Genomic DNA, 24,136 nt, shown 5'->3' on the forward strand with positions numbered 1-24,136 from the left:
GTAGAAACTGTGAAAACATAGTTGAGGACGGGTGCATCCAGAGATGTCAGTCCAGCCTTAATATCAACATGGACCGTCATCCATTGAGTGATTATCACTCATTAGTGGGTAAGGTTTTAAACCAAACAGTGGGGGTCATTCCGAGTTGTTAGCTCGTTATTTTTTTGTTGCAACGGAGCGATTAGTCGCTAATGCGCATGCGCAATGTCCGCAGTCCGACTGCGCCAAGTTAATTTGCTATGCTGTTAGGTATTTTACTCACGGCATTACGAGTTTTTTTCTACGTTCTGGTGATCATAATGTGATTGACAGGAAGTGGGTGTTTCTGGGCGGAAACTGGCCGTTTTATGGGTGTGTGCGAAAAAACGCTACCGTTTCTGGGAAAAACGCGGGAGTGGCTGGAGAAACGGAAGAGTGTCTGGCCGAACGCTGGGTGTGTTTGTGACGTCAAACCAGGAACGAAACTGACTGAACTGATCGCAGTTGCCGAGTAAGTGTTGAGCTACTCAGAAACTGTTAAGAAGTGTCTATTCGCAATTTTGCTAATCTTTCGTTCGCAATTTTGATAAGCTAAGATTCACTCCCAGTAGGCGGCGGCTTAGCGTGTGCAAAGCTGCTAAAAGCAGCTTGCGAGCGAACAACTCGGAATGAGGGCCAGAATGCTGGGTGTGCTCACAAGTACCTCAAGGTCAGAGCAAGTCAGGACTAGTACCGTATCCATTAACAATAGATGAGGTACTTGAATTAAGGGGTGGGAGACCGGTGGACAAGAAATTTAATATTTCTAGGCCCCCTAGTTTGAAGCTCCACCAATATCATGTGGATAGATCCTTAGTATGTTTCAACATTTCCAATTCCCGAAAGCCGGGAAATTGGGAAGTGACATGGAATAACCAAACCATAGCATTTTCACACAGAGCCGACAGAATACCCGTAGACACTGAACTTATACGCCAAATAGCCGACGGTGGAAGGTATTTTCGGTACAGGTATACGCTAGGAAGTAGGACCATGCGGGTTGGAGAAGTATCACCAGGGTACTGTGCGCATATCATACAGCCTGATACGTGTACTGAACAGATGGGAGAGTTAGAGATAGGATTTTTCACTTGGAAGGTTTGCAATATGGTAATGTCATATTCTGTCCCATATGTTCTCCCCGATGATGCATATTTCATATGCGGGAGGAAGGCGTATAAGTGGCTTGCCCCAAACTCAGAGGGATTGTGTTACATTGGAAGAGTGTTGCCAGTAGTTATGACCATAATCCATAATAAGATGAAAGACGTTCACCGCAATGCTCAAGCTCCTTACACTCACACTCACTATGAACACATCGTTAAGAGACACCTTATAGATAGGACAGAGCACGCAGCCTCTGATTTGATCCACGAATCCACCGGGATTCAATTCCTACTCGCGTTAGATATCACCCGTACCGCCAGAGGAATTATAAATTATAGGTATATTCATGCGCTAGCGAACCTGATAGATAATATCACCGAGATGTATGATGACACCTTCAGGTATACAGGGAGGGAATTGCAAGCTTACAAAACGGAACTGATCCAGCACAGGATGGTTCTAAATTATATCACAGCGGTGACAGGCGGGTACTGTGTCACCTTAGCAACTCAGTATGGTGTAAAGTGCTGCACGTACATTACAAACAGCACTGATGACCCAACCGAGGTCATAGATCAAAAGATGGACGATATCTTGCAATTGAAGTGGGAGTTCCGGAGGAGACACAACCTTACCCTTACTGCTGTGAGTAATGAACTGACCTGCTGGGTCTCATGGTTGAACCCACGCAATTGGTTCTCAGGTTTAGGAGAATGGGCTCAAAATGTTATCGTGAGTGTAGGAAAGTTTCTCCTTTGTATCCTGGGAGTTGTCATAATGATTGGTTTGATATTTAGATGTGTTCGAATTTTAACGCGGCGCAAGCGCAGTACCAAAGTGATGAGTTTGAGGAGCGGGGGCACTGTTACAACAATTGATTTAATTTATGACCCATCAATCGAGACAATGTTGTGATAAGACGTGATTCCACGGTCCGTTTCTTTCACCCGTTTCTCCTTTGTTTTCCCTCAAGCAAAAATACATCCATTCGGAAAAGACTTTGATGAACACTACATCCATTCGGAAAAGACTTTTGATGAACACTACATCCATTCGGAAAAGACTTTTGATGAACAAGAAGCCGAAAAGAGCTCGGTAGTGTTTGTTGGCCCACTTACAGACCCTTAATACGGGATGAGAAGGATTTAATGTATACTTCGCAATACCTCGAAGCTTATCTAGAACATGTATGGCACGATGATACATGCCCCTCAGACATGGATTTCATACATACATGCTTTTACTATCCCACTAGGCCATACATTTCCCGCCTACTCCTCTCATCTTACCATCCAATTATTTTATAGATATTGTATTGTATATTTTTCTGTTTAATGTTGACTGTCAAAGTCGAAAAATATTGTAATGCATATGCCTTGCACTAACCCCATGCACATGCCCACTGCGCGTGCACTCAGTCTGCCGTGCGTGCACATATCCGCAATTTGCGTAACGGAGCTTTTCACGGCCATGCGCCTTAGCGCGTGGTATGCGCATTTACGGTAGAGTTTGTGAACGCATAGAGGGTTATTAGAACATTACATATTTAACCCAAATAGTGTACATTTTAGATATAGTTCCCCTAGACCATGTTAGCGAGTATTAATAGTTTAAACAGTTCCTGGACAGAGAGATTCGCCTTTGCATGATAGGAAGGGTCAGATAAAGGTTGGAAGGTGATGTCTAGTATCCAGCTGTAGGGTATTTTGGGGGTAACATTCCGGTGTTAGTTAGAGAAAGATCGCATGTTCCTGCGTATAGTTATGTGCAAAAGTAGAATATGAACATTAACTGTATTTACAGTATATTATGTATGCGGCGGGAATCCAGAGGATACCACCCACAAGAGCAGTTGGGAAAAAACATCGCCCACCCTTTCAAATCCACCTCTGACCTCTTCTGTAATGTAAAGACACATCCCTGTGTCCAATGGACAATGAGATTACAGTGACCATTGTATTGTGTATGCATGTTGTGTATAAAAAGACCATTGTTGCCTGGCCGGTCAGAAGACTGAACGCTATCTGTATGACCAGCGGAGGATCGTCCGGGTTGCGCTTGCGAACATTCTCACGTATGTACATTCTCTGTAGCCATTATTCTGTTTAGATTTACTTGTTAGCCTGTAGTGTATGATTTGTATTGTTTTACCTTTTGGAATTAATCCACTGTGGCCTTAGAACCCTGTGGTTGCAACTACAAATCAGTGTTGTGTTTTCACTTTCCTGCAGGGGGGCTTTATAGTGTATTAATCTGTATAAGGTGTATAAGCATTGATAAGGTGTACGCACTGCGGGTACTTTGTATCGCCAGCGCTACTTAAGGTTTAAAGGTATTACATCATTACAGTACTTCGCTGTTAAGGGTTTAAAGTGTAAGCATATCATTACATTGTATCATTACAAGCTTAAAAGGTTATCCATTGTGTGTGCGCATGCTGAGCGTACTCTGTACACTCAGCGCGGCGTGTGTACGCCAAGTACGTACCACGTGCGGGACTCTGTACGCAAATAGCGTACAAAGGCCCTCATTCCGAGTTGTTCGCTCGCAAGCTGCTTTTAGCAGCATTGCACATGCTAAGCCACCGCCTACTGGGAGTGAATCTTAGCTTATCAAAATTGCGAACGAAAGGTTCTCAAAATTGCGAAAAGACTTCTCTGTGCAGTTTCTGAGTAGCTCGAGACTTACTCTTCCAGTGCGATCAGTTCAGTGCTTGTCGTTCCTGGTTTGACGTCACAAACACACCCAGCGTTCGCCCAGACACTCCTCCGTTTCTCCAGCCACTCCCGCATTTTTCCCAGAAACGGTAGCGTTTTTTCACACACTCCCATAAAACGGCCCGTTTCCGCCCAGAAACACCCACTTCCTGTCAATCACACTCCGATCTCCAGAACGAAGAAAAAACCTCGTAATGCCGTGAGTAAAATACCTAACTGCATAGCAAATTTACTTGGCGCAGTCGCAGTGCGAACACTGCGCATGCGCAATAAGCGGAAAATCGCTGCGATGCGAAGAAAATTACCGAGCGAACAACTCGGAATGAGGGCCAAAGTGCGTAGCACGTGTAGTCAGTCTAGCGGCCATAATGGCTCCACGGTAAAAGTGTATTTAGAGGTATAGCTTTGCGATCTAAGATAATATCAACATTATCAAACCGCACAGACCTTATTAAATAATCCTATCCCCGTATTAAATTGACATCAATTTCATTTTAAGTTTACAGGAAAGTGCATCATCTTTTATCATGGAGTCTATGGGGTGAAAATAAAGAGGGAAGTACAAAAAGTTGACATTCACATTGCAGACCGGTATGGGTCGTTGGGTCGACACAACTTAGGTCAACAGTCATTAGGTCGACCACTGAAGGTCGACATGGGCATTAGGTCGACATGTACTAGGTCGACAGGTGAAAAGGTCGACATGAGTTTTTTTTACTTTTTTTGGTGTAGTTTTCTTTGTAAAATGATTGGGAACCCCAATTAGTGCACAGTGTCCCTTCACATGGCTCGCTTCGCTCACCATGCTTCGGGCAAGGTGCCTCGCTTTGCTACCGCTGCGCTTGGCACAGGTTACCATTCCCAATTGTAGTCCACGTGAACGTAAAGGGGGAGATTCAATTCTTTTCACACCCATTCTGTTTCTGCCCTCAGGGGCGTGGTATCATTATTTCATCTTGCTACCTCCGGAGTAGGGAGGCACCCAACCCTTTACACAGCTAAACCTGATCACTATGGGCGCAATATGCGCAGTAACGGAGATCATTTTAGAAGCAAATTGGGCGTGATATGTCATTTGAATCTCACCCTATGTATGAAAAAGTCCAAAAATGTAAAAAAAAAAAAGTGAAAAACTCATGTCGACCTTTTGACATGTCGACCTAATGCCCATGTCGACCTAATACCAATGTCGACGTAGTGCATGTCGACCTAATACCCATGTTGACCTAATGACTGTCGACCTAAGTTGTGTCGACCTAACGACCGTATCCCTTGCAGACAGTGGCATAATATCCACATTGCCAGAATGTTGACCTTGTGAATATTGACAGTCATCATGCTGACAATGCGGTTTTCCAAAGACTTATCAACTAACCCTAATTGCACCCTAACCAATAACCCCCAAATCGCCTGTTGGCTTTCTCACAATGTCGACATTCGGAATGTCAACCTTTTTGTACCACACCGTTTATGTTCAGTGTCGACTTGCTGAAAGTATTTCAAAATGTAAAATGCTAGTATATATATTAAACCCTGTAAATAAACTAATACACACTGGAGAAATTTAAATTCCAGGAATCTTCTGAGATAATTCCACCTGATTAAATATAAATCTGCGCCTAAATTTCTTACACACCTCTGAAATTACAGTGAGGAATACTTTTAAGATTATGTAATAAAAGCTATATTTTAATATGGTCTCAAGTGGATTATTATTATTGTAACAATATTATTATATAGTAAAATATGTCAGTCATTGGGCGGTATCCAAGTACCCGCAGTCATTGACCGCGGTAATTGCTTCGCCGGGGGCTATCCTATTAGCCCTGATAAATAGGCACAAGCCATGGCTCATAAGGGATATAGGAGCAGTCAGAGCCGGCCCTAGGCATAGGCAAACTAGGCAAATGCCTAGGGCATTTGGTATGCCTAGGGGCACCAGCAGCTTCTGCTGATTAAAATGATTTGCGGCATGCCTATATTCTGTGTGTAGCATTTCGTATGCAGATACAGCCACAGTCGCACACAGTATATAGGCATGCTGCATATCATTTTAATCAGCAGAAGCTGCTTGTGCATCCTAGTCACATAGCAATGCAACTAAGATGCATTTTCATAAAAAAGGTGTGCCCGATGTTAGCAGAGCTGCCAGCTGACTCATGCCAGGCATCTCCTGCTGCATGGCGCATTGAGGCAAGATGTATCAGGACACATCTGTATGTCACAGTGTTAGCGGCCGTGTGAGTGCTGTGTGTGGGTAGGTTTGTTGTGCAATAGTGTTCGGCATATGTGTAAGGGGCATTATGTGTATAAGGGCATTAATAAAGGTTGGAATAATGTGTAAGACGCATTCTGTTTATACGGACATTAATAATGTGTGTCATATGTGTTAGGGGCATTACTGTGTGGTATTATGTGTATAAAGACATTACAGGTTGAGTATCCCTTATCCAAAATGCTTGGGACCAGAAGTATTTTGTATATCGGATTTTTCCGTATTTTGGAATAATTGCATACCATAATAAGATATCATGGTGATGGGACCTAAATCTAAGCACAGAATTAATTTATGTTTCATATACACCTTATACACACAGCCTGAAGGTCATTTTAGCCAATATTTTTTATAACTTTGTACATTAAACAAAGTGTGTCTACATTCACACAATTCATTTATGTTTCATATACACCTTATACACACAGCCTGAAGGTCATTTAATACAATATTTTTACTAACTTTGTGTATTAAACAAAGTTTCTGTACATTGAGTCATCAAAAAACAAAGGTTTCACTATCTCACTCTCACTCAAAAAAGTCTGTATTTCGGAATATTCCGTATTTCGGAATATTTGGATATGGGATACTCAACCTGTATTAATGTGTGGCATTATGTGTATAAAGGTGCTCTACTGTGTGGTGTTACGTATAGAAAGGGCACTATTGTGTGGTGTAATGTGAATAAAGAACAATATGGTGTGGTGTAATGTGAATAAGGGGCACTTCTGTGAGGAGTAACGTTTATAAGGTAAATTGGTACTACTGTGGGATGCAACGTGAATAAGGGACACTATCGCATGATAAAATATTAATAAAGTTGCAGTACTGTGTGGTGTAATTTTAATTGGGGGTACTATTGTGTGGCCATGCCCCTTGCCAGCAAAAACACGCCCCGTTTTGGGCTGTGCACCGAATGTGCACTCTGTTCCTATTTAAAATATAGGGGTTAGGAACACCAAAATAAGGACTGCTATGGGTGAGAGGTGATGGTGCTGGGAAAGGGTTGCAGGGTCAGAAGCGTAACAAGTGGTGGTGCTAGAGGGCACCATCCAAAATCTTGCCTAGGGCATCATATTGGTTAGGGCCGGCTCTGGTGGGCAGATTTATTAAGCTCGGTGAAGTGATAAAGTGAAAGGTGATAACGCACCAGCCAATCAGCTCCTAACTGTCATGTCACAGGCTGGGTTTGAAAAATGTCAGTTAGGAGTTGACTGGCTGGTCCTTTATCACCTTCCAATTTATCACTTCACCAAGCTTAATAAATCTGCCCCTTTGTTTCACCTGCCTCAGGCAGGTGAAGCAAAATTCTCATAAGCGCCAGTGAAAACACACAGGTTTCACTGAACTTATGTGTTTTCGCCTGAAAAAGTATTTTTTACGTGAGATCTAATTGAATGTCCTATAAAAAAATATCGGGAAAACATCGGGAAAAATCGCAAAAAAAATGAAATTTTTCTTCATCGGGTGATCCACAGTCCTTACATTGCGGTGTAGACCGGGCACCACACAGTTAAGCTTTTAGCTCCCAGGATGCTTCGGTCCTCCTCTTTATATACTCCGCCCCCGGCCAAGGGAAGCCAGTTTTAGTGCTGGTGCTGGCAGAAGCCGGAGCTGAAAGAAAAAGTTTTTTTTTGTTCTAAGCATGAATGAGGGAGCAGCTCTGGGAGTCTGTTTGAGTGCCAGCGATGCCGCTCCGAGGATCCCCCGGGGTTACTTCCTGGTTGCTACGCTAATACAGTGTCTAGGGCCCCGGACTGCAGCCGGAGAGCGGGGGACAGGTAAGGCGGGCTCCCGTTCGCGGGACCTGCGATACATGCAGTCCATGCCTCCGGTCCCTGGGAGACAGACCACAGGTGCTGATGTGAACCCTGGCTGCAGTTATGGGTTACACTAGACCACCAGGGCATATATATATATATATATATACCGGCGCTGGGGATAATGGAGGTCAGGGTACCTCGTGGATGATGTCAGCCAGAGGAGGTAGGCACTCTCCCAGCAGCGCCTCCCCAGACCAGAGCCAGATTCCACAGCTGGGTGTCCCGCTTTTAGGATTCCCCTCCCCCACAGGCTTCCCTCATGATAGTCTCTGAGCCACATTCAAAATAGGAATGGGTGTGCTGTAGGGCTCTGGGAATGCTGGGTTCTGTCTCCTTGTATACCTTTCCCCAAAGTGGACAGGTTATACATTATTATTATTATCCTTCATTTATATGGCGCCACAAGGGTTCCGCAGAGCCCAATTACAGAGTACATATGCACATAATCAAAACAGGAAAACAGTGACTTACAGTTGAAGACAATTTAGGACAAGTACAGGGTAACTAATTATAACTACACCAGTAAATGACAAAGATAAGTTCCAGGTGGCCAAAAAACTGCGTGATTTGGGCAGTTGAGGATTATTAAAGTAAGAAAAGGATAAGCACATGAGAGAAGAGGGCCCTACTCGTGAGAGCTTACATTCTAAGGGGAGGGGTAGACAGACAGGGGTGACACAGATGGGGTACATAGAGAGCGTGGAACAGAGGGTTAGGATGAGATTTGGCTGGGTTTGGTAAAGAAATGGGTCTTAAGAGCCCGTTTGAAGTTTTGTAGAGAGGGGGAGAGGTAAAGAATTCCAGAGGAAGGGAGCAGCACGTGAAAAATCTTGGAGATAGGAGTGGGAGGAAGTAATCAGAAGACAGGAGAGCCGGCGTGCATTAGGAGAGCGAAGAGGACGGGTGGGAGAGTAAAGGGAGATAAGGTCAGAGATGTAAATGGGAGAGGAGTGGGTGAGGGCTTTGTAAGTGAGTGTGAGAAGTTTGAATTGGATTCTGAAAGGGAAGGGAAGCCAGTGAAGGGCTTGTAGGAGAGGGGTGGTGGACATAGTGCGTTTGGTGAGGAAGATAAGCCGGGCAGCAGCATTGAGGATAGATTGGAGTGGAGAGAGGTAATTGTCAGGGAGGCCAGTTAGGAGGCCTCCCTGACATGCACTGGTCCTACCTCCCTCCCTCTGTGATGTGAGTAGCTGACTTCAGTGCCCATTACAATTGTTATTTACTTGCATTTTATGTGACTTGTGCTAGCTCTGCTGTCTGACTGTGTTTCTATCTGTCAATTATATCTATCCCTTAAAGCGGGCCGATATCTAGATAAGCGATCCTGGGATACGAGTATGTTGGGTTCCAGAGCCTCGGCTACTTCAGTGGTAGCTCGCCGTGTGCTCTGGCTATGCTCCTGGAAGGCAGATTCAGAGTCTAAAAAGGATGTTGGAAGCTCTTTTGCTGGAAATATTCTGTTTGGTGTAGAATTGGATAAGATTGTGGCTACGCTGGCAGCTTCTAAATCAGATTTTTGTCCCATCACCCAAAGGCTGGAACGTCTTGCTTTCGGAATTTGCGGTTTCAAGGCAAAGCAAAAGGGCAGGTTTTTCCACAGCAGGTTGTCTCCAGCAAGGTGGCTAAGTCGCAGACTAAGTAAGCCTGGACGGCATGACGCCTGACCCCCAAGCAGGGGGATAAGCCCTTAACCTAACGAGGACCCCAGGGTGGGTGGTCGACTTCTGTGATTTGCAGCCTCATGGCGCCAGTCAACTACAGATGCCTGGGTGCGAGAAGTGCTCTCTCACGGGTATGCTCCCTCATTTGTAAGTCAGCCCCCCCAGCAGTTTTTTGGCACCAATCTTCTATCGGATCCAGGAGCAACCAGGGCGCTCCAAGGAGCTTTTCAGTCTTTACCGAACATAGGGGGTCTTTTAGCAGCTGTGCACACGCTAAGCCGCCGCCTACTGGGAGTGAATCTTAGCTTATCAAAATTGCGAACGAAAGATTAGCAGAATTGCGAATAGACACTTCTTAGCAGTTTCTGAGTAGCTCCAGACTTACTCGGCATCTGCGATCAGTTCAGTCAGTTTCGTTCCTGGTTTGACGTCACAAACACACCCAGCGTTCGCCCAGACACTCCTCCGTTTCTCCAGCCACTCCCGCGTTTTTCTCAGAAACGTTAGCGTTTTTTCACACACACCCATAAAACGGCCAGTTTCCGCCCAGAAACACCCACTTCCTGTCAATCACATTACGATCACCAGAACGAAGAAATAACCTCGTAATGCCGTGAGTAAAATACCTAACTGCATAGCAAATTTACTTGGCGCAGTCACACTGCGGACATTGCGCATGCGCATTAGCGACTAATCGCTCCGTTGCGGAAAAAAAATTAACGAGCGAACATCTCGGAATGACCCCCATAGTGGTTATTATCCCTGTTCCCCGAGAACAACAGGGGAAGGGTTTTTACTACCCCTTTTCCTGATTCGGAAACCCTATCGGCCTGTCCTCAATCTGAAATCTCTGAACAAGTTTTTGCAGGTGCCCAGATTCTGTGTCAGAGCCAGGGTACTTTATGGTATCCCTGGATCAGTGGCGGAACAAGCAAGCGGTGGGCCCAGGTGCAACAAAATGCTTTGGGCCCGCCCCCCCCCCCCCCCCATCCCATCCAAGTCCACCCCATGGGCAGTGCGCGCCGTAGGCGCGCGCAAAAATACATAGTGGCGTGGCTTCGTGGGGAAGGGGTGTGTCCACAAAATAATACCAATTCATAAAACGGTGCACAGTAGTCTCCATTCTTCAAATTACGCCGCACAGTAGCACCACTACACCAGGTAGAGACCCTTTTACTCCTTACAGCGAACAGATTCCCCTTTTTACACATAACGGCAGACAGTGTGCACTTTTTACACATAACGGCAGACAGCGTGCCCTCGTTACACATAGCGGCAGACAGCATACACTTTTTACACAATGGCAGACAGCGTGCCCTCGTTACACATAGCGGCAGACAGCGTGCCCTCGTTACACATAGCGGCAGACAGCGTGCACTTTTTACACATTACGGCAGACAGCGTCCCCATTTTACACATTACGGCAGACAGCGTCCCCATTTTACACATTACGGCAGACACCATACACTTTTACACATAACGGCAGATAGCGTGCCCTTTTTACACATTACGGCAGGCAGATTCTACCTTTTTACACATAGCGGCAGGCAGATTCCCCATTTTTATACATTGCGGCAGGCAGATTCCCCATTTTTATACATAGCGGCAGGCAGATTCCCCATTTTTACACATTGCGGCAGGCAGATTCCCCATTTTTACATTGCAGCAGGCAGATTCCCCATTTTTACACATTGCGGCAGGCAGATTCCCCATTTTTACATTGCGGCAGGCAGATTCCCCATTTTTTACATTGCGGCAGGCAGATTCCCCATTTTTATACATAGCGGCAGGCAGTCCCCCCTTTTTACACATTGCAGCAGGCAGTCCTAACAAATAAAAAAAGAAAGAGAAAGAAAGAAAGAAAGAAAGAAAGAAAGAAAGAAAGAAAGAAAGAAAGAAAGAAAGAAAGAAAGAAAGAAAGAAAGAAAGAAAGAAAGAAGAATTATACTTACCCTCTCTGTTGGCTCAGGCTCCTCGGTGCAGCTTCCCGGGCAGTAGAGAAGAAGGAGGAGGGAGGTGAAGGAGGGAGCCGCAGCAGCGCTGTGTTACTGGTGGAGGCGCTGCTGCTGCTGCTGCCCCTCTGCTTCCCTATAGGCTGTTCTCAGAGACAGCCTATAGTGAAGCAGAGGAGCAGCAGCAGCAGCGCCTCCACCAGTAACAAAGCGCTGCTGCGGCTCTCTCCTTCACTGAGAGACTGTGACCTGTTTGTATATGAGGGAGGGAGGGACGGACCCTCCTCCCTCCTTCGTGTGCGGGTGGCCAGAATCGTTCCTTATGACGGGCGGGTCACGGGAGCGCTGGTGTGCGGCTGCGGCATGACATACAATGAGTCATTGTGACTCATTCATGTAATGCCGGCCGGCGGCTGTGGGCCCTTGAGTGCGGCGGGGCCCCAGTGCAATGCACTGCCTGCCCCGCCAGTAGTTCCGCCCCTGCCCTGGATATTCGTGATTCCTATCTACATGTCCCTATAGCACCTACTCATCAAAGATTCCTCCGCTTTGCGGTTCTTTAACAGCATTACCAGTTTCAGGCACTACGCTTTGGGCTATTTACCATGCTGATGGCAGTTACAGTATGGTAGGTCAGCTGCTTCATTCTTCTGGATTTGCAGGAGAATAGGCTCTTCCTGCTAGTGGACAAAGTTGCCAGACTGCAGTCAAGGGTCCACAATTTACTGCACAATCCCCGGGTGTCCATACATTCAGCAATGCAGGTTCTGGGGTCCATGATCTCCACCTTCGATATGGTGGCATGTACCCAGTTTCTCTTACGTCCTAGAGGATGCTGGGGTCCACATTAGTACCATGGGGTATAGACTTGGGAGCCATGGGCACTTTAAGAGTTTAATAGTGTGTGTTGGCTCTTCCCTCTATGCCCCTCCTACCAGACTCAGTTTTGAAAATGTGCCCGGAGGAGCCGGTCACAGCTAGGCGAGCTCCTAGGAGTTTTTCTAATTTTATTATTTTTCTAAGAGTGTTAGGTACAGGGAGGCTGCTGGCAGCAGCCTCCCCGCTTCGTGTGACTTGGGGGGGAGTAGGAACCAACTCTAGAAGTTAATGTTTCTCTATCTCCGCTGACAGGACACTGAGCTCCTGAGGGTGTTGATCACAAGCCCACGAGGCAACCGCTCACTCCTGCAGCACGGCTCCCACCCCCTAACAGAGCCAGAAAATAGAAGAGTGGTGAGTATGACGACGGCTGCCCAGGAAGCGGGTCGCCGGCGGGAATGACGGCACAAGGGTGGGAGCGCAGCTCTAACAGGCTGCGCTCCGGAAGGCTCAGCGGCACTTGGTTTACGACGTTGTGAGGGGCGTCCTGGGCCAGGGGTGTAGTATGCCTGACCGGCAGTCAGCATACCGACGCCGGGATCCCGGCAGCATACCGACGCCAGGATCCCGAGTGCAGCAAGCCCCTTGCTGGCTCGGTAGCGACCTGCGGTCGCCATGGGTCCTATTCCCACTCTGTGGGTGTCGTGGACACCCACGAGTGGAAATAGTCCCTGTTGGTCGGCATGCCGACCATTGGGATAGTGAAGGGGCGGGATGTCGGTGAAGGTCATGTGACTGTCGGTCTCCCGACCACCAGTCACATGAATACCACCCCTGGGCCAGCGCATATACCCTACACTAGTCATCTATGCTAACAGGGGCTAGTATAAACTATAAAGTGCGGGAAGACACGCCATAACAGGGAGCGGGGCTTCTCCTCAGAGCGGATCTAGCATTCACAAGCGCCATTTTCTCCCTGCAGATCACACTGAAGAGACACTGACAGGGAGCGCTGCCCTCCACATAACTCCAGCATACCTCTGCGGTACCAGGGTGTTATTGACAGGGGGAGAGAGTGTTATAATAACGGTTTAATCCCCTTAAGGTCACTCAGTCAGCGCCGGCCGTTTATTATTGGGGCGCAGTGTGGCTGGCTCCCTATACTCTGTGACTCTCTGAAGGTACTCTGGGGGAAACAGTGTCTGCATTTTCGTGTGTGTGTGTGTGTGTGTGTGTGTGTGTGTGTGTGTTTATATATCTCACATAAGCATGTCTAGGAACTCTGTATCTTGTGCTGCAGAGTGTGAATCTTCGCCTGAAGAGTCTATTCCATGTACTCAGGAATGCCAGGTACTTTCTCAGCTTTCGGAGTCCGAACCCCCATGGGTGGATTCTATTAGGACAATGATATCCCAGATTTCATCTTGGATAGCTCAAAATGAAACTGAAACACAGGTTTTGAGAAAGTCTGTTGAGGTTTTGTTGTATTCAGCTCCCACAACCTCATCAAAAACCCCAATTATGGGGGTCATTCCGAGTTGATCGCACGTAGCAACTTTTTGATACTCGTGCGATCAACCTGACACCGCCTATGGGGGAGTGTATTTTAGCATAGCAGGGCTGCGAACGCTTGTGCAGCCTGCTGAGCTAAAAAAGTTTCAAGTAAAACAAGACCAGGGCTGCAGTTACTCACCCAGTGTGACGGATCCAGCGATGAAGGTCCCAGTCTTGACGTCAGACATCCGCCCTCCAAACGCCTCGACACGCTTGCGTTGGGACTCACCACGCCTGGAAAACGGTGAGTATCCTCCCCGGAACGCCTCCCGCCTGTCCGTCTTCTTGCGATCGCCACTGCAATCACATTTTTCGCTGGCGGCGTCGTTGTCGGCGACGATCGTTGCCAGGCAATGACGCGCGTGCACAATGCGTCCGCTGCGCATGCACATTTCCAACTCGTTTGCACCGCAGCGAAGAACCGCTACGTGCGAACGGGTCGGAATGACCCCCTATATACCCAAAGAAGCGTGCTCTTGCCCAGATAATGCAAGCTGACACATATAACGCCTCTGATGCAGGGGACGGTGATGGCGATATGCAGGGGGGGATGCATCCCTTGCTAAGGGAGTGCGACTCATGATTGAGGCTATTAGGGACATTTTACACATCACTGATAAGGTACCTGAGCAGGGTGGTCTTCAGTATGCCGGCTGTCGGGATCCCGGCACACAGTATACCGGCGCCGGGATCCCGACAGCCGGCATACCGACACTTATTCTCCCTCGTGGGGGTCCACGACCCCCTGGAGGGAGAATAAAACACAGTGCCCGCAGCGTGGCGAGCGCAGCGAGCCCGCAAGGGGCTCATTTGCGCTCGCCACACTGTCGGTATGCCGGTGGTCGGGCTCCCGGCGCCGGTATGCTGGTCGCCGGGAGCCCGACCGCCGGCATACAATACTACACCCCCTGAGCAGGTAGAGGAGGCTTCATTTACAGACAATAAGAAAACCTCCCTTACCTTCCCTGCATCTAAGGAATTAAATGCATTGTTTGAAAAATCCTGCGAAAACCCTCATTGCTTTTCCTTTCCCTGAGGAGGACAGGAAAAAGTGGGAAAACCCGCCTGTAGTAGACGGTTCTGTATCTAGGTTGTCTAAAAAGGTGGTTTTACCTGTCCCTGGGTCCACCGCTTTAAAAGAGCCGGCTGACCGCAAGATTGAGACTACTCTCAGATCACTAACACAGCTACTGGCGTAGCTTTAAGACCCACTATTGTTTGTGCATGGATTTCTAAAGCCATAGTAAAGTGGTCAGGCACATTACTAGAGGAATTAGATTTTATGGATAGAAGTGACATTGAATTGTTTTTACGTCACATACAGGATTCTGCAGGTTTCATGGTGGAGGCCATGAAGGACCTTGGCCATCTTAATGCGAGGGCTTCTTCCATGGCTATTTCGGCACGCAGAGGACTGTGGCTGCGCCAATGGTCTGCAGATGCAGAATCCAAAAGTGTGGAGAACCTACCCTTCACAGGTCAGGCTCTGTTTGGGGAAGCATTAGATGCGTGGATCTCCACGGCGACTGCGGGTAAGTCAAATTTTCTACCCTCAGCAACACCGCCGACTAGGAAATCTTATCCTACGTCTACAATGCAGTCCTTTCGAACCGCGAAAGTTAAAAAGTCCAAACCCCGTTCCACTTTCTTTAGAGGAGGTCGGAGGAAATCCAGAAAACCTGCACCAGCAGGTTCCCAGGAACAGAAACCTGGTTCTGCTTCCTCAAAATCCTCAGCATGACGGGGGACCTCCCAGCCTCGAGATTGGGCAGGTGGGAGCAAGACTAAGAAATTTCAGTCACGTCTAGGCGTCATCATGCCTGGACCCCTGGGTACAAGATATTGTTACCCAGGGGTACAGACAGGAGTTTCAAGAACTCCCACCTCACAGATTCTTCAAATCAGGCTTAGCAGCTTCGCTGACAGAAAGTGCTATCCTACAGGAAGACATTAAAAAATTGGTAAAGACAAATGTCATTGTTCCAGTTCCACAGCACCTAAAAAACAAGGATTATTACTCAAACCTGTTTGTGGTACCGAAAACCAGACGGTTCGGTCAGGCCAATATTGAATCTAAAGTCATTGAACCCCTATTTGAGGGAATTCAAATTCAAGATGGAGTCTCTGAGAGTGGTGATCTCAGGTCTGGAGGAAGGGGAATTTCTAGTATCCCTAGAGATCAAGGATGTGTACCTTCACATTCCGATCTGGCCGCCTCACCAAGCTTATCTAAGATTTGCGCTGCTGGACTGTCACTTTCAGTTCCAGGCACTGCCGTTTGGCATCTCCACGGCACCGAGGGTGTTCACCAAGGTCATGGCGGAGATGATGCTGATTCTCCGCAAGCATGGTGTGAACAGAATTCCTTATCTGGATGATTTGCTGATAAAAGCGGCGCATCTTCTAAAAGATCAGGCCATTCAGGTTCAGTCGGACAATGTAATGATGGTGGCCTACATAAACCGACAGGGCGGAACGAAGAGCAGAGCTGCAATGTCAGAGGTAACAAAAATCCTCCTCTGGGCAGAAAAGCACGCGGTGGCGCTGTCAGCAATCTTCATTCCGGGAGTGGACAACTTGAAAGCAGACTTTCTCAGCAGACACGATCTCCATCCAGGAGAGTGGGGCCTCTACCCGGAGGTGTTTGCGGAGGTGACAGGTCTTTGGGGTGTACCTCAAATAGACATGATGGCCTCTCGCCTCAACAAGAAGCTTCAGAGGTACTGTTCCAGGTCGAGAGACCCACAGGCAGTGGCGGTGGACGCCCTGGTGACTACCTGGGTGTTCCAGTTACTGTATGTGTTCCCTCCACTTCCACTCATCCCAAGGATTCTCAAACTAATAAAAAGAACAAGAGTTCAGGCGATCCTCATTGCTCTGGACTGGACAAGAAGTGCTTGGTACGTGGATCTTCTAGAGTTACTGCTGGAAGATCCGAGGCCTCTTCCTCTTCGCAAGGCCCTTCTGCAACAGGGTCCGTTCACTTATCAAGACTTACCACGGCTACGTTTGACGGCATGGAGGTTAAATGCCAGATCTTAGCTCGTAAAGGCATTCCAAACAAGGTTATTCCTACCCTGATACAGGCTAGGAAACGAGTAACTTCTAAACATTACCATCGAATTTGGAAAAAGTATGTGTCTTGGTGTGAATCCAAGAAGTTTCCTATGGTGGAGTTTCAACTAGGGCGGTTTATCCTCTTTCTGTAAGCAGGTGTGAATGTGAGCCTGCAGGTGTGGATTTCGGCCTTGTCCATTTTCTTCCAGAAACAATTGGCTGCCCTCCCTGCGGTTCAGACTTTCTTAAAAGGGGTTCTGCACATCCAGCCTCCTACGGCACCTTGGGATCTTAACGTGGTGCTGCAGTTCCTGCAGTCGTATTGGTTCGAGCCTTTACAGGAGGTTGATGTCAAGTTTCTTACTTGGAAGGCAGTCACACTGTTGGCATTGACATCTGCTAGACGTGTGTCAGAATTGGGGGCATTGTCCTGCAAGAGCTCTTACTTGATTATCCATGAAGATAGAGCTGAGCTCAGGACGCATCAGCAGTTTCTTCCGAAGGTTGTGTCGGCTTTTCATATCAACCAACCTATTGTGGTGCCAGTGGCTACTGACTCCTCAATTACCTCAAAGTCCTTGGATGTTGTGAGGGCTTTGATGATTTATGTGAAGAGAACTTCTTGTCACAGAAAGTCGGACGCTCTATTTGTCCTTTATGATCCCAACAAGGGTGGTCATTCCGAGTTGTTCGCTCGTTGCCGTTTTTCGCAACGCAGCGATTAGGTGGAAAATGCGCATGCGCATGGTACGCAGCGCGCATGCGCTAAGTTATATAACACAAAACTTAGTGGATTTACACAAGCTCGAGCGACGTTTTTTCATCAAGTGATCGTAGTGTGATTGACAGGAAGTGGGTGTTTCTGGGCGGAAACTAGCCGTTTTCAGGGAGTGTGCTAAAAAACGCAGGCGTGCCAGGTAAAAACGCAGGAGTGGCTGGAAAAACGGGGGAGTGGCTGGCCGAACGCAGGGCGTGTTTGTGACGTCAAACCAGGAACTAAACGGACCGAGGTGATCGCAATCTAGGAGTAGGTCTGGAGCTACTCAGAAACTGCTAGGAATTATTTAGTAGCAGTTCTGCTAACCTTTCGTTCGCTATTCTGCTAAGCTAAGATACACTCCCAGAGGGCGGCGGCCTACCGTTTGCAATGCTGCTAAAAGCAGCTAGCGAGCGAACAACTCGGAATGACCACCGAGGTTGGGTGTCCTGCTTCTAAGAAGACGATTTCTCGCTGGATCAGGTTTACCATCCAGCATGCTTATTCTACGGCAGGATTGCCGTGTCCAAAATCTGTTAAGGCCCACTCCACTCGTAAGGTGGGTTCTTCCTGGGCAGCTGCCCGGGGTGTCTCGGTTTTACAACTTTGCCGAGCGGCTACTTGGTCAGGGTCAAACACGTTTGCTAAGTTCTACAAGTTCAATACTTTGGCCTCTGAGGACCTTAAGTTTGGTCAATCGGTTCTGCAGGTGCCTCCGCGCTCTCTCTCCCGTATTGGGAGCTTTGGTACATCCCCATGGTACTAATGTGGACCCCAGCATCTTCTAGGACATGAGAGAAAATAGGATGCTGGGCGCTCGCTCAGCGCTACATTTTTCTGCATTGTTACTAGGTTAAGTACTGTTGTTCAGCCGTTGCTGAATTATTTCAAGCTGGTCAGCTTAGCTTTTTGTTGTAATGTGTGAGCTGGTGTGAATCTCACCACTATCTGTGTATTTCCTTCTCTCAAAGTATGTCCGTCTCCTCGGGCACAGTTTCTAGACTGAGTCTGGTAGGAGTGGCATAGAGGGAGGAGCTAGCCCACACTATTAAACTCTTAAAGTGCCCATGGCTCCCAAGGGATCCATCTATACCCCATGGTACTAATGTGGACCCCAACATCCTCTACGGACTACGAGAAAAGGATTTACCGATAGGTAATTAAAATCCTATATTCATTCCAGGCCCCTACAACATCTGATCCTTTCCAGGTGGAATGGGCAGTATCATAAGATCAGGGCCCAGGCGATGGTACTGTCTCTGGAGGTGCATCTGTCTCTCACCTGGTGGCTACAGACGTCACACTTGGACAAAGGATGGCCATTCTGGATTGGGTGGTCCTCACCACAGATGCCAGTCTCCGCAGATGGGGCGCAGTAACCGGTCCACATGTCTTTTAATATAGGTGTACTCCAGCCGAACGTTGCTTGCCAATCAATGTCCTGGAACTACAGAGATTCAGATTCAGTCTGACAACACCACCGGAGTTGCCCATTTAACCATCAAGGGGACACTCGCAGCCATCTGGCTATGGTGGAGGTGGAGTGCCCGCTCCAGTGAGCTGAGGTTCACCTAACGGCCAACTCAGTGGAGTTTCTGCCAGGAATCCTCAAATGGGAAGCAGACTTCCTCAGTCGGCAGGACATCCACAGCGGCGAATGGGCTCTGCACCCGAAGTGTTCCAGAACCTGGTAAACAGATGGGGTCTACCGGATGTAGACCTGATGGCCTCTCGTCACAATCACAAGGTCCCAATCTACGGATCCAGGACCAAAGATCCACAGGCAGCCTTCGTGGACGCTCTAGCAGAATGGTGCACCATCCATCTGGGTTACCTGTTTCCTCCGGTATCACTGTTACCCATAGTGTTTGCAAGTTCTGACGGGGAGGAGGAGGCACTGTGACACTGATAGCTCCCGCATGGCCTAAGCGCCAATGGCTCACGGATCACCAAAATCTATCCATGGACATGCCATACCTACTGCCCAAGCGACCAGACCTGTTGTCTCTAGGTCCCTGTCTGCATCGGGACCTGGCTCGACTGTCTTTGACGGCTTGGTTCTTGAGCCATCTTCAGCCCGTATCTATTACCGGATTTGGCACTTTTATTTTTAGTGGTGTGCGCCTAGGCGCTATGACCCTCTTACCTTTAGGGTCTCCAGGGTACCTGCCTTTCTGCAAGTAGGGTTAGACCTTAGGGGGGCGCAGACCGGACAATGCAGGCATGTCCGGACAGTTTGTGGGATGGGCCGCAGCGTCTGCTTGACATCACACGCAGCCCCTGCAACCCAAAATATGGCGGGTGCTGTCTACCTTAGCAGCTAGGATGCGTAGGAAGAGGACAACCCTAAACATGCGAGAGCATCACCGTTGTGTCTCGGGTGCGGGCTGGGCATCCCCCTGCATGTTAGTGTAATGGATTGTAGATGTGCAATTTTTTGCACATCTACGATCCATGCTGAACTAGGCCCATTGTCTCTGCTCATTCTACACGTTTAGTAGGTCCCTCATGGGCAGCTCCCTGAGATGGCTGAACAACTGTGCAAGGCAGCTATGTGGTCTTCTATTAACATGTTCCTGAGGTTTTATGCCTTTGATACCTTTGCTTCTCAGGATGTTTCCTTTGGGCATCAGATTCTCCTCTCTACTCAGGAGCGTATCCACACTTAGGGGAAACTGCTTTCATTCCCGATGTAAGGACTGTGGATCACTATTGACCCTGATGAAGAAAACAAGAGTTATGGTACACTTATCATGGTTAACTCCTTTTCTTTGAGATCCATAGGATCCACAGGGTGTCCATCCTGATGCACCTGTCTTGGGGAAAAAATTTTACGTTTTTTTCCCTTTTTGATGTTTCTCTCCTCTGCTATGTGGGAGGGTGTGTCTTTTATGTTCAGGCATTCCTTCTCTCCTGAAATCCTGCTCCTGCCTTGGGCTTGTTAACAAAACTGTCTTCCCTAGGCCAAGGGTGGGGTATATGGGGAGAAGGACCAGAGCATCCTGGGAGCTAAAAGCATAAATATGAGGTGCCCGGTCGACTCCTACCACCTACACCCCGATGCAAGGACTGTGGATCCTATGGACCTCGAAGAAAAAGAGATAACCATGGTAAGTCTACTATAACTCTCGTTTTCGCTCCCGATGTTGCATCACTGGTAATTTGATTCCACTCCATGGGGGTCATTCCGAGTTGTTCGTTCGTTGCTGATGTTCGCTATACTGCGATTAGTCGCTTACTGCGCATGCGCAAGGTTCGCAGAGCGCATGCGCTTAGTTATTTTACACAAAAGTTAGGTATTTTACTCACGGCATAATGAAGCTTTTTCAACGTTCTGGTGATCGTAGTGTGATTGACAGGAAGTGGGTGTTTCTGGGCGGAAACTGGCCGTTTTCTGGGAGTGTGCGAAAAAACGCTGGCGTTTCTGGGGAAAACGCGGGAGTGTCTGAAGAAACGGGGGAGTGTCTGGGCGAACGCTGGGTGTGTTTGTGACGTCAAACCAGGAACGAAACTGACTGAACTGATCGCAATGTAGGAGTAAGTCTGGAGCTACTCAGAAACTGCTAAGAAATTTCTATTCGCAATTCTGCTAATCTTTCGTTCGCAATTCTGCTATGCTAAGATATACTCCCAGAGGGTGGCGGCTTAGCGTGTGCAATGCTGCTAAAAGCAGCTGGCGAGCGAACAACTCGGAATGAGGGCCCATGTGTGCTAAATTAAAGAACATCTTGCTTTTATGTTATTGTTTTTAATTTCATGGCCTGAATCAGCACCCTGCAGCCAGTATAAGGAGATGTATGGTAAGGACTTACCTTTGTTAAATCTCTTTCTGCGAGGTACACTGGATTCCACAGGGAATAACATCGGGGTGTAGAGTTGGATTTTGATCCGAGGCACCAACAGGCAAAAGCTTTGACTGTTCCCAGGATGCCTTGCACCGCCTCCTCTATAACCCCGCCTCCGTGCACAGGAGCTCAGTTTTGTTAACCAGTCCAATGCAGTAGCAAGTAAAAGCGAACCACGTTCTCATGACAGGAGAAGGTACCAGCGGCTAATGCCATACAAACCCAAAGAAGCTAAGTGCGTCAGGGTGGGCACCCTGTGGAATCCAATGTACCTCACAGAAAGAGATTTAACAAAAGTAAGTTCTTACCATAAATCTCCTTTTCTGCAGCGGGGTACACTGTATTCCACAGGGAATAACATCGGGGATGTCCTAAAGCAGTTCCTCATGGGAGGGGATGCACTTTAATGGGCACAAGAACCCGGCGTTCAAAGGAAGCATCCTGGGAGGCGGAAGTATCAAAGGCATAGAACCTTATGAACATGTTCAATGAGGAATACGTAGCCGCCTTGCACAACTGTTCAAGGGTCGCACCACGGCGGGCCACCCAAGAAGGTCCAACAGACCGAGTAGAATGGGCTGTGATGGTAGCAGGAGCTGTAAGTCCAGCCTGTACATAAGCATGTGCAATCACCATTCTAATCCATCTGGCCAGGGTCTGCTTATTAGCAGGCCAGCCATGTTTGTGAAAACCAAAGAGAACAGAGAGAGAATCAGATCTCCTAAGCGAAGCTGTTCTTTTCACATAAAAACGGAGAGCCCGTACCACATCCAAAGACCTCTCTTGCCCGGTCATGGTGAAAAATCAGAAAAGGTGACCGACAGGATAAGGCACCTAAGTCTGAAACCGGTCTAGCAGAGGCGATAGCCAGCAAAAACAGGACCTTAAGAGTAAGCCACTTAAGGTCCACAGACTCAAGAGGTTCAAACTAAGACTCTTGAAAGGCGTCCAGAACAACCGACAAATCCCAAGGAGCCACAGGAGGAACATAGGGAGGTTGAATCCGTAAAACACAGAGTGAATGTATGAACATCAGGCAGAGTTGCAATTTTTATCTGAAACCATATCGACAAGGCAGAAATATGAACCTTGAGGGAGGCCAGACGAAGGCCAAAGTACAGGCCCTGCTGTAAGAAAGCCAAAAGATTGGCAGTACTGAACTTGAATGCATCAAAATTCTTAGCAGCAAACCGGCCCTCATTCCGAGTTGTTCGCTCGGTAATTTTCTTCGCATCGCAGCGATTTTCCGCTAATTGCGCATGCGCAATGTTCGCACTGCGACTGCGCCAAGTAAATTTGCTAAGAAGTTTGGTATTTTACTCACGGCATTACGAGGTTTTTTCTTTGTTCTGGTGATCGTAGTGTGATTGACAGGAAGTGGGTGTTTCTGGCCGTTTTACGGGTGTGTGTGAAAAAACGCTACAGTTTCTGGGAAAAACGCGGGAGTGGCTGGAGAAACGGGGGAGTGTCTGGGTGAACTCTGGGTGTGTTTGTGACGTCAAACCAGGAACGAAACTGACTGAACTGATCGCAGTGGCAGAGTAAGTATCGAGCTACTCAGAAACTGCAAAGAAATTTCTATTCGCAATTTAGAGAATCTTTAGTTCGCAATTTTGCTAAGCTAAGATTCACTCCCGGCGGCTTAGCGTGTGCAATGCTGCTAAAAGCAGCTTGCGAGCGAACAACTCGGAATGAGGGCCACCATGCGAAGTAAGAATTCCAGACCCTATAATAAATCCGAGCAGAAGCCGGTTTACGGGCCTTCAACATATTTTGAATGACCGCCTCAGAAAACTCTTTGGCCCTCAGTACTGAAGCTTCAAGAGCCACGCCGTCGATGCCAGTCGGGCCAGATCCTGGTAGACACAAGGCCCCTGAATGAGGAGGTCTGGGTGCTACGGAAGCAGAAGAGGACGCTCTATCGAGAGACCCTGTAGGTCTGAGAACCAATGCCGTCTGGGCCACGCCGGAGCAATTAGAAGTAGTATTCCTCCTTCTTGCTTGAACTTCCGTACTACCCTGGGCAGGAGTGACACTGGAGGGAACACGTACAGCAGCCGAAAGTTCCATGGAATTGCCAGTGCATCCATGAACGCTACTTGAGGATCCCTTGTCCTTGCTCCGAAGACCAGAACCTTGTGATTGTGTCGAGACGCCATGAGGTCTACGTCTGGTAGGTCCAACTTGTCCACTAGGATTTGAAAGATTTTCAGATGAAGGCTCCACTATATGGCGTGTACGTCCTGATGACTGAGGAAGTCCGCTTCCCAGTTGAGGACTCCCGGAATGAACACTGCCTATATGGCTGGCAGATGGCGTTTTGCCCATTGAAGTATCCTTGACACTTCCCTTATTGCCATGCGGCTTCGAGTAACGCCTCTATGATTTATGTACGCCACTGTGGTGGCGTTGTCTGACTGTATTTGAACAGGCCTGTCCTGTACCAGAGGCAGGGCTAGTGTCAATGCATTGAACACTGCCCGCAATTCCAGAATGTTTATTGGGAGGAGAGATTCCTCCCTGGTAGACTGACCCTGAAGAGAGTGTTGCT

Source organism: Pseudophryne corroboree, chromosome 2 (genome assembly GCF_028390025.1).
Source record: "Pseudophryne corroboree isolate aPseCor3 chromosome 2, aPseCor3.hap2, whole genome shotgun sequence".
Classification (NCBI taxonomy): domain Eukaryota; kingdom Metazoa; phylum Chordata; class Amphibia; order Anura; family Myobatrachidae; genus Pseudophryne; species Pseudophryne corroboree.